This window comes from Lepisosteus oculatus, chromosome 4 (genome assembly GCF_040954835.1).
Source record: "Lepisosteus oculatus isolate fLepOcu1 chromosome 4, fLepOcu1.hap2, whole genome shotgun sequence".
Taxonomy (NCBI): domain Eukaryota; kingdom Metazoa; phylum Chordata; class Actinopteri; order Semionotiformes; family Lepisosteidae; genus Lepisosteus; species Lepisosteus oculatus.
Window position 1 is genome coordinate 31,085,866 of NC_090699.1, and position 10,603 is coordinate 31,096,468.

A 10,603-nucleotide genomic window follows, 5' to 3' on the forward strand; every position below is an offset into this window, starting at 1 on the left:
AGTTATTGCTGTCACCTGCAGCTAATGATATAGAGGTCTGAAATAAAGATATTGTTGTTGTATATGAACTGAAACAGACAAACTTGTTTTCTAAATTTCTAGCAGTCTAATGGTACTTTTGATCATTATTGGTCAACTAAAGCACTAAAGCTGCTTAAAAATATGCAATGGTTTAGAACATGAAACATGAAGCCTTCATTATTTAAAAATGTGCAAGTCTCAAAACAGTTCTCAGTGTATTTTGTAATAATACCTTTGAACAGTAAAGTGTTAAAATGATCCACGAACATGAATGATGCATTGCACACTACTACAGTATAAACTGTTTATACAGTATTTGGGTGCCTCTTGCTTGATCAAGGTGTGGTTAAGAAAACTAAACCAAAAAAAGTTAAGACTGATGCTGCTCATTGGTATTTATCCATCTAGATTCATTAACATCACGGGAGAGAATTCAATTCCAGGAATATTGTATTTTGTAATTTGTGGGTTGCTAACTGCATTGAGTTTGTGTGTTCTCCTTGTGTTTGTGTGGGTTTCCTCAGACAGTCCAGAGATAAACTGGTAAGTTAATTGCCTTGAAGGAAAATGGGCTCTGACGTGTGTGTGTGTCTGCCCTGAGCTGGACTAGTGTCCAGGGTGTATCGTGCCTTGTGCCTGCTGCTTGCTGGGACAGGCCCCAACTACCCCCCACCTCTTTATTGGATAAAGTGGTTAGAAAATGGATGGAATGAATATCATGGCTAAGTTTGAAATCGAACCAACACCTTTAAAATGGCCCGATGAATGAGAAGGACATCTGATGTTGAAACCAATATGTAAATATCATTAAGCTGTATTTGTTTAACCTGTGGATGCAGTTTTTGAGAGAGATGAAAGTAGGAGGGCACAGCCTTCTTTCCAGGTTTTGGACGTCCTTTGATGTCTGTTTTATCCATTTATTAGACTGACAGGTCACTTCTAGTCCCATATGTTTCTGAGGTACCAGTCAGAGCTCCTAATGTTAGCCTGAAGCTAAAGGTAATCAAAACGGAACAAAGTCTAGTCTGTCACTCACCATCTTCATTTGGACTTCTTAAACGTTTCCTGTTTGAACATATTTTTATTTGATTCTGTTTAAAAAACATAGAAACAGGCTTGATCAAAACTGAAATTGAAATTGTTATTTTTTTTTAGCAGTTTGCTCACAACTAAACTAACCAAAAAGAAAAGAACTTTCTGGAAAAGGCCAAACATATTTGAAAATACACGTTTTTAACTGCTTTTCAAAATAAGACACCCCCTTCTTCAGAGTAGGCGATCAGCTGAAATGACTTTGTGTTCTTGTCTTATTCCATTTGCTCTGATACACAGACCTCACTTCTCAGCATCTAAACAATACAACCCCTTTTGGTCAGCTGGGTTGTTGTTGTTATCAATCAGTTACCATTATTACAGGAAGATATGATTGCTGGTAGAAAGTGGCAAAAACATTAACAGCATAATTAAAAAAATAATTGGAAGGTGACCAAAAAAGGTGTTATATTTGATTGAAATATTTGTTTTGCTTTGTACAGCCAACTTTATTATTTTTAAACATCTCGTATGTGAATTCTGAAGAAACTTCTTAATAGAAGAAGGTCAGTCTCCAAGTCAGGTGAAGCTATGTAGAATTCTAAACATAATCTAGCTGTATAGGTACCGCATAGAACCACTCAGGGTCAGCAGTGTCGTGTCAGTAAGCCATTATTCTGAAGATTTTGCAGGGTCTTTTCTGTCTTTGTTAGTCCATTTCAAATGATTATATCTGCACCAGTACATCTGGAACAGGTAGCAAATGTGCTCCTTCAGAATGTATTTTAGAAAATGTGGCCATTTTCTTTATATAAGAAATGCATTCATAATACATGAGACAATTTACAATTAAAATCATTATGAGATATTTTATAACCCAGAAAAGAACTGTTGTCCATCAACACTCGCTCAATTATTTTTCAACATGAGGCTCTGCTTGCTGCTCTTGCACCTTAAAGTGGATTAAAGCATCTGGAACCTGGTTTCTGTTAATTTTTTACCAAGAGCATTGATGTACAAAATCCAGTGAATGTGCGTGCTGGTGCATTAATAATCTCCAGACAGTAAACGAATTGAAAAATCAATGTTGTACTCAGTATGACTTAAAGGAGACCTCCATTAACATAAGGAAAACCAGGCGCAATAGCTCTTAATGACTAGGTCCTATACAATAAAATTTAATAGATCCTGAACCTAACTGAACTTGTTTTAATGTCCCTTAAGTTTAAAAAAATGTTCTTGAAAGCAGTGCTTTAATGCAAACACACATGAAATTGGTTTATGACCAAGTAAGAGGTTCTTAAAATGTTTCTTATAGATTAATTTTTTAAAACCAGAGTACCCCAGAAACTGGGCACAGCTGTCAAGAACACATGAGGACAGGAATATAGTTCTGCTGAGAAAATGGATTGTGCATCTAAAGAAACACAACAAAATGGCACTAGTGTTCCATCTAGCCAAAAGGTCTTTTGGGCATTGGTCATCATGTAGGCATTATAGACCTCAGAATTAATTATACCAAAAATCTCAGACCCCCACTGCTTGGGTTGCCTTGTTTACATGCAGAAAAAAATGTGGATTTCACACTGCAAGTCTTAACCCTATTGAATCTAGGGCTACTTTTAATAGCAGGGAAATCACAATACACATTGTGGACAAGAGTACGTCTAGTACAATAGCCTATTTGAAATGTTCTAGAACTACAGAGAAGAAAACACACATTCTTCCTTGGCATTTTACTTCTAGTGAGATTTTAAAAAATGTTTGTTCAGGATTCAGCTGGAAATAAATCTGTATCATATTTAAATACAAGGGGTTTGTTAAGGTATTTCTTGGATGTGCTAATTAGCTCTGTTGGATTACTGTGACTGCATGTTTTCACCAGTTAATAATTCTAAGACCACAAAGACATTGATTGATATGCTGTCCTCTGCTGCGTTGTCTGTGTGGTCAGCACTTGGTACCATCAATCAGACAACCCTTCAGGAGTCCCAAAACCTTAAATTGTGGTCATTTTTTTTTAGAGATCTGATTTTCTTTAAACAGCACTATTCTCTTTTGGGAAATCAACTGCAAAGTACTTAGTCTAAAATATTCCTAGTCTGTGTTAAAGCCAAAAGATGTCTTCAGATATACATCGATCACCCCAGAAAAAATAACAAACATTAAAGTTGGAAGTGAATTTCCGAGAGAACCAGCCAGAATTGAAGAACCTGCTTTTCACAGGGTCCTGGAATGTTATACTGTATATATATATATTTAAAACAAAATCAGTCACTGAGTTGAGTTCCAGGAAAAGAGAGATTAAGAACAACTCAGGTTTCTTTGTTAATCTTTCTTTGGGTTCCCAGTACCTATCAGGTGTCGTCACACATTAGGCCCTGCTTGGTATATTTTTACATTGCGCTGTGGGGTATGCAGAGGAACACCTTGGACAGAAGACATTCTCAGTTCTCATCGAGGAGGCTGCCTTAGCGCCTGTGGTGTTTAAAGGAGGGAGGCTGATTAATGTGGCCGTGAGTAATGGCAGCGCAAGCCGAGTGTGGGAATGACGGGACTCACACGACAGGAAGCTGCAGCTGCACTCAGAGGTTTTCGTCTCCACACTATGCGTTTCCCAGAACACCGGCAAAGTCGCTAAGGGCAGTAAGTGCTGCTCGTCACTGCCAACGACTTTCACAGCTGCCTGTCACACTAATATGGGGATGCATTAAACCTGCATCCTGTGGGAACGCCAGGGAAGGCTTTTGAATACAGGATGGAGAGAGAACAAAACCACTTGCCCCAAGAATAAACATCAGCTCCTGAAAATGGGAAGCCATTCTTGCTTTGCACCAGAAAAGAGTTGCCTTTAGAAAGAGGAAAAGGTGTTTAAGAGATGCACAGAGCAGTGTGGCTGCTTATCCATGTAAATGCATGATTTTCTCACATTCTAGTTTTTGATGTATTTTCTTTGTGCTTCAAAGGAACTGCAGTACGTTTGTGAGATCTGAAATATAAATTTATACATTAAAGGCTAGGTGCGTCTCACACACAATATTGACATGTTAGAGGTCAACAAGTGGAAGATCTTCAAAGACTGATGGTCCATTCATTAAAAATTAAAAAGTGCCTTTACAAAAATTGACATGACCAGCACAACAAATAAAACATTTTGGAGTATCCATGCCCATTATATTGTAATCATAATAGCATTCCACAGAGCAAAGTCATAATTGTCATAAGTATTTGAATTTGGGAAAACACCAAGGTCACATTTATTCACACCTCTAAATATTTAAGTAAAATTCATCATAAATCTACAGTGACACCCTCCCCTTACAAGGTGCAATAGAAGCTCCTGTAACTATATTAGAGGCCCCTAAAGCATTGCTGTTCTCTGGAGTATTAAAGGGGGTAAGGCATGGAAAACATTCAGTAGTACAGTATCATCAGGATCTACTATTCTTTCAGATAGTTTTGCACCTACAGTTCCTGGAAAGGTTGGATGGTCTCTACAATCCTTTTATGGTTTTGACATTTTTAAAAACTTTTAAGCAGGAGACATGATTCAATATGTACATCTTTCTACTATTTAATATTTATTGTTCCTGTTTCATCAGGGTCATGAATCAAGGACATGAGGCCAGTAGACATTTCTTTATAATAGTGCCTTGTCTTCCAGGAATTAATATAGTATACTTATTATATTATGATAATACTTTGGATGTTTGCTATTCCCCATGGTTATTTCCTAACACTTTTGTCCTGGATAGACCCACTGTGGAAAAGATGTATTTTTTCATGTTTCATCTATTTTATCTTGGTATGTAGAACTAATATATAAAACTGAACTGAAAAACCCATTGGAAACATCAATCGAGCCACAGCAAGACAAATTGATTTACTTCTAGTCGTATGGGAGGTTTGTCCATAAATAATGCATATTATGGCAGTCCACGATTAGCCCAATGCAAGAAAGCAACATTGTCTTTTTCGCTCTAACAATTACTAAATGTAATATTTATTAGACAGGAAGAATGCAACAAAGTTTATTAGTTTCAACAAAACTCTCATGGATAGAGTATCATCATACACTGGCAGCTATTGGAACCAGATAAACTGATGATCAACAGAGTCTGAAGGAAAGCTGTGACTTCATTATTGTTGGACCATGTGGAACATCCTCTTCTCTCGCAGTTGTAAACCTAGACATTCAACCAATGGGACAGCTGTTGACCGTAGGACTGTCTCTCTAGTGTGTTCCCACCATAAGTAACATTGGCTTCACTAGGATCAAACCCACTTTCTCCTTACAAAAGTATCTCCTGGGTCCTTTTAATCACGTTCTTTGACTTTCTTACTAGAGTATATGTCTTCCCGTTTTTAGAAGAGTGGTAAAGCAGAACCCACTCTCTTTATCCCTGAAAGCCTACTTTGTCTCCAGAAGGTAGATCATAGAACATATAGTTGCCAATTCATATCCTCCTTTATGTGCCTTCCAGTTTTTCAAATGCAACATGTTGCTCATCCTGTGTACTCTCCTCCTCCACCCAGAATATCAAGGGATTTCACTTGAAAAACAATCTGAGCACATGATGAAAGAAATCCAACAGCCAGATACCTGCTAAACGTCACCAGGCGCTGCACTACAGACTGAAGGGAAGCCTAATAAAAAGTCATGTTTTTCACAATAATTAAAAAAGAAACACCAACAACTAGCTGCAGAATGAGACACATATCAATGGTACTTCAAAAGCATTTGCCATATTTTCTTCATTAACAAATGAAAAAGATTAAAACCTCCTGCCATTTCATATGGTACCCTGCCCAGACAGCTCTGCCCCACAAGGGAAACACTCCTCCAGCCCAACTTACCTCGTTAGAATTTAGGACTTCAATTAGGCAGGCCTGGGGCGGCCACGTGTTGTAAGGACAGCACACACAGCTGCCATGAATCTGCCAGCGTGGCCATTTCAGTGTGCTTTTCAATTCACTTGCTCACCCCCTCTCGCCGCAGTCGTCAGACTCATGTGTCTGTCTTCAGTTGATTCCACTTAAAAACAAACAAAAAAAAATAATCATCTGGGCTTTTGTAAATGACAAAAAAAAACTGGTGTCACTATAACACAATAAATGAAAAGTGATGTCTTCATTTGCTTGCAGCAAGTGAAATCTACCATCTTCCAGAAAAAAATGGACTCTATAGATTAAAGTCCAACACATTTTGGCCTATTACTGTTGTCAATGTGGCAGCTGCAATACCTTTCACAGGTGCTGCTGTCTTGAAGCTGATCTGAATCGGGCTAATAATCGTACGAGCCATCTCCAAAGCAAGGCCCAGAGAGGTTCTGAAAGTGGGCTCAGGCCTCAGTCAAGAACGACCCATTTAAACAGTATCCGTATTTTACTGTTCAGGGCTCTGCCTTGAAAAAAAACCAAAATGAAGCCAAGGAAATCAATAGGTACAGGAATACTGGCCCTTGAAGAACAATGACGAACTGATCGGCTTCAGTCCTCAATGTCATACAGGGCCTAACAATTGCAAGCAGATTGTTTTCACCCTAGTCTTTGCACTGTTTCCTTGGTGTAAAGTTTTAATGGCTGCTTCATTCCAGATTCTCATTTATTGTATGTAGGAAACGGAAAGCATGAGTCATAGAAAGGTCCTGGAGAAATATGACTGTGACATGAACACATACTCCATCTATATTCAGGCAACATCTGAAATAGACATATGAAGAGCACCAACCATAAGGAAAGAAATTTCACATTTCAGAAATTCACATGACATTAACTGCCCCATAAGGCCGATCCGTGTGTTTTCAATTTGAGCCCTGTTGTCATTGTACTGAGGGGCTGTACCTACCCATAGAAATCTGATCTTGGTTTACGATCTGCACCCTCTTAAAATCTGAGAAAACTGGAACACAATCAAATGGGCTTAACATTTCAAACGGTGCATTAGAAAGTGGATTTCCTTATTAAAAATGTGAATTTCTATGGGTGAAATGCCATCCGACTGAATTGTCATTTTAAATGCCAGGATTTTGTCCTGTGTAAGGCACAGACTCCTATGATCCCGATGGGGGAGGTCCATAAAAAAGTAAAAACTGAAGAGATTTGTACTGCAGCTCATTATTCCCAGGATCTCCTCCAGGAAAGGAGTTAATTTCCTCTTCGACCGCACCACTCAGGTTACTACCAAGGCCAGAGACCTTGCATCAAATTACATCCAGTACGCATGTTCTTTAGATGCTGCAGAAGCACATGTGCTGATAAGAAAAAATACAATCTCAGGGAATTCAATCCATCTTTCCAATCAGGCCCAGTAACTGCCAATTCTCTCAGGGCAGGGTCTGTAAGGCTATATATATCTATCCAACTTCAACTCTACCATGTCCAAGCAAAGCAAAATAAATCTGATTAATCTATTAGAATAAATTGATTTACCATTGACTTGCCTTTAAAGCTTGTTTAATAAACACTACAGATGTCCTTTATCTGGTTTAAGAGGGCTTTATAGTTAAGTTTCATTCTCAATACGGGACCAGATATTTTTCGAGAAAGAAAGTAGCAGGAAGTACTCGAGTATAGAGAGATTCATATAGGAAATAAGGAATATGATTTGTTTTATCCTCTTAACTTACCGCATAGTTATTAGAGATAATGTTCATCTTGAACCTATTTCTGTTGAAAAAAAAGTCATGATACATATTTCCTTTGCCCCACTGTTCATAACAAATCCCACTGAAGGATTTAGAGCTTAGCTCGCAAGAATGGAATACTAACTTTGCACTACTGCACAACATTGTTTACCACCAAACAACCTATGAAACAGTATCAATTGTATTACTTTCTCTTTAACGTAGTTATGGGCCAGCTGCCAATGTGTTTGTATGGCAATTATAAAACCAAATATTACAGCTACACAACTAAGAGTTCAAAGTCTTTGACTTATTTTCCCACTTGGAAATGAGATCAGTTTTAAACTGGGTGAAAGCTTCCATCAACATTAGAGAAGATGTTAATTTTTTAAAGCGAATTTCTGTGAAAAACATTTCACTTTTAACACCACATTGTTTCGTGGTCAATGAAAACAAGGGATTTCTTCAATCTAGGAACATACAAATGCAAAAATGTCACCCACAGTCTCCTTTCCCCACAAGTCAGTTTTCCCTTCACTCCTTTTGTGTAAAGGAGGTTACTGGTCCCCCTAGACCCCTTCTTGGCTCCTGGAAAGGGACAGTCTCTTTCATCAAAAGCTTGCCACTTATTTAACGAAGCAAGGCTTTCATTTATTGTTTGAGCTGGAAAAGATTATACTAGCTTGTGTTTACTTGACCTAAGATGGGTGGAATTCAATGTCAAACATTCATTATTTTAATTTTGTCAAATTGTTGGAAGACATAAATGACATTTGAACTGACTCATGGAGTCTGCATAAATGTGGACACAGATGTAACAGCCTTGTCTGACTCTTCCGTTTCAACAATTATATATAATGTTCAACACTAACATTTCAAGTTAATAAAAACAATTTGGGGAAAAAAGGATACATGCCTCATTTTGACAGGTTATGATGTAAAGCCCCCTTCTACAGGTACGGTATAAATCATGAGATTGTCAAGCTGCTTTTAACTGAAACTGAACGGCCAACTTTTCAATAAGCGGGAGTCTGACAGATTAAAAGCCATGGAGACTGACCAGGGGCAGAGGGTGAGAGGGAGAGGACGGAGCAAACTTTGTCCTGAAAAGCTGCTTAAAAAAACATGACTTGAGTGTGAAACGAGAGGAGAGCTGGGCTCAGACTGGGGTCGATTTAATTAACAAATAAAGAGAGAAAGAGGCAGACAAAAGCCAATGGATTTGACTGAAAAAAGACCTAATGTGAGGCAAGGATTGCCGATGTCTACAAAGAGAAGACTAATGAGATGGAAAGTGATTAACACTTCCAAATTGAAAATTATTCTGCTCCGCAGAAGCTACAACTCATAGGAAGAAACAGGGCTTGTGGGGGGGAACTCTGTAGAAATGGGCTAATTAAGTGAGTAAAAGGGAATAATGACTTCTTCTTCAGAGGGGCTAGCAACAAAAAGAGCAAGGAGAGAAAATCAAGAGCTGGGCTAAAACATTTAAAGACTCCTCACTTTCTTCTATGAATAGATCATGGCAGAAATAGACAGCAAAGCAGATTTAAACTTTCCCACAAAGATAAAGTCCAACTCTTCTTTTTGGTTTCAAAGCTTCTGAAAATGAAACCGTGCAACTAGAACATTGAAACAAAAACATTCAAACATTCGGCTGGCACCAGACATTTTTCTTGAATATCCATCACATAAATGTTTAATACTTTTTAAAACACTTTTTTTATAAGTTGTTGAACAAGATTTTCCTCAACAGGATCCACAGAAGAATTAAACAAAATTGAATGTTTTCAATGACTTTCCTGCATTTAAGAATAAATGTTTAACAAAATGTGAACCATAGGACTAAGTCATCATAAAATGCTAAAAGAGATCTGTTGAATCATTTATGGCTATAAATCACACAAAACAAGACCCGCTAGAACTTTGCCCACCCATGTGTATCTAACTAGAAGGAAAAGACTGTAATTTCATCTCTACATTAATCCAACAGACTCGAGACAGATGCAACACAATTCCTCACTAGCAAGTTCAGTACCTGCAATCAATTGGGTTCACTGTCCTCGGAGCAGCCAGTGTTACTCACTAGTTTTTCTGTTCTGATTTCTTAAGCAGGGAACAAAGAACCACTGTTTTAGAAGGGAGCTGAGCATACCTGTACAAATCTCTTCAGCTGTCTCAAAACAGCAATCCACATTGCTGTTTGGGTCTACAGCAAAAAAAAAAAAGATGCCTGCTGTCTGCCCTACCTTATTTTACTTATCTCCGTTAAGTAAGGAGTGGCCAACCAACCTGCAAGTAGCCTTCTAGAATAATTTCATTAATTATTCAAATCCAAGCTAGAGGACACTCCACAACAATCAGTTTACAACCTTTGGCCTCACTTTGAATCACTGTTGTGCTTTTAGAGGGGTCGTCACTTTGAAATCAAAATAAATCAATTCCCTGCCAAGTATGACAAATCAATTCAAAATACTGTACAGATGAATGGATAAACAAGACCTGCATTGTTCCCTTAGCCAGGGGAACACTCACTCTACACTTTCATCTCCTACCAACTTCTCTCCCCTAAAATATGCACATTAATTAATGGTGCACACCACTAACTGAAGGCATTACTCAGATATACCATATACACCTTACTAAGCATTTTAACAGTTGAGCATTTTCAAGACAATGAGCAATGCAATTTTAAATATATAGCTGACACAACCAACTGATGAAGTACAACTTTGGTCTGCCTTTTTTTTAAATAGAAAAGGGAAGTAAAACTCCCTTCCATTACAACCTACATGGCAAGGTCACTTAAATACACCCTCTATAAAATGCATTAGTTGGAAGGAAAAGTCTTTCACGCTTCAGGCCAGTATATTACAAATAAAAGAGCCCAGGAAGGACAAAAGCTATTCTAATAGACAGTGGCC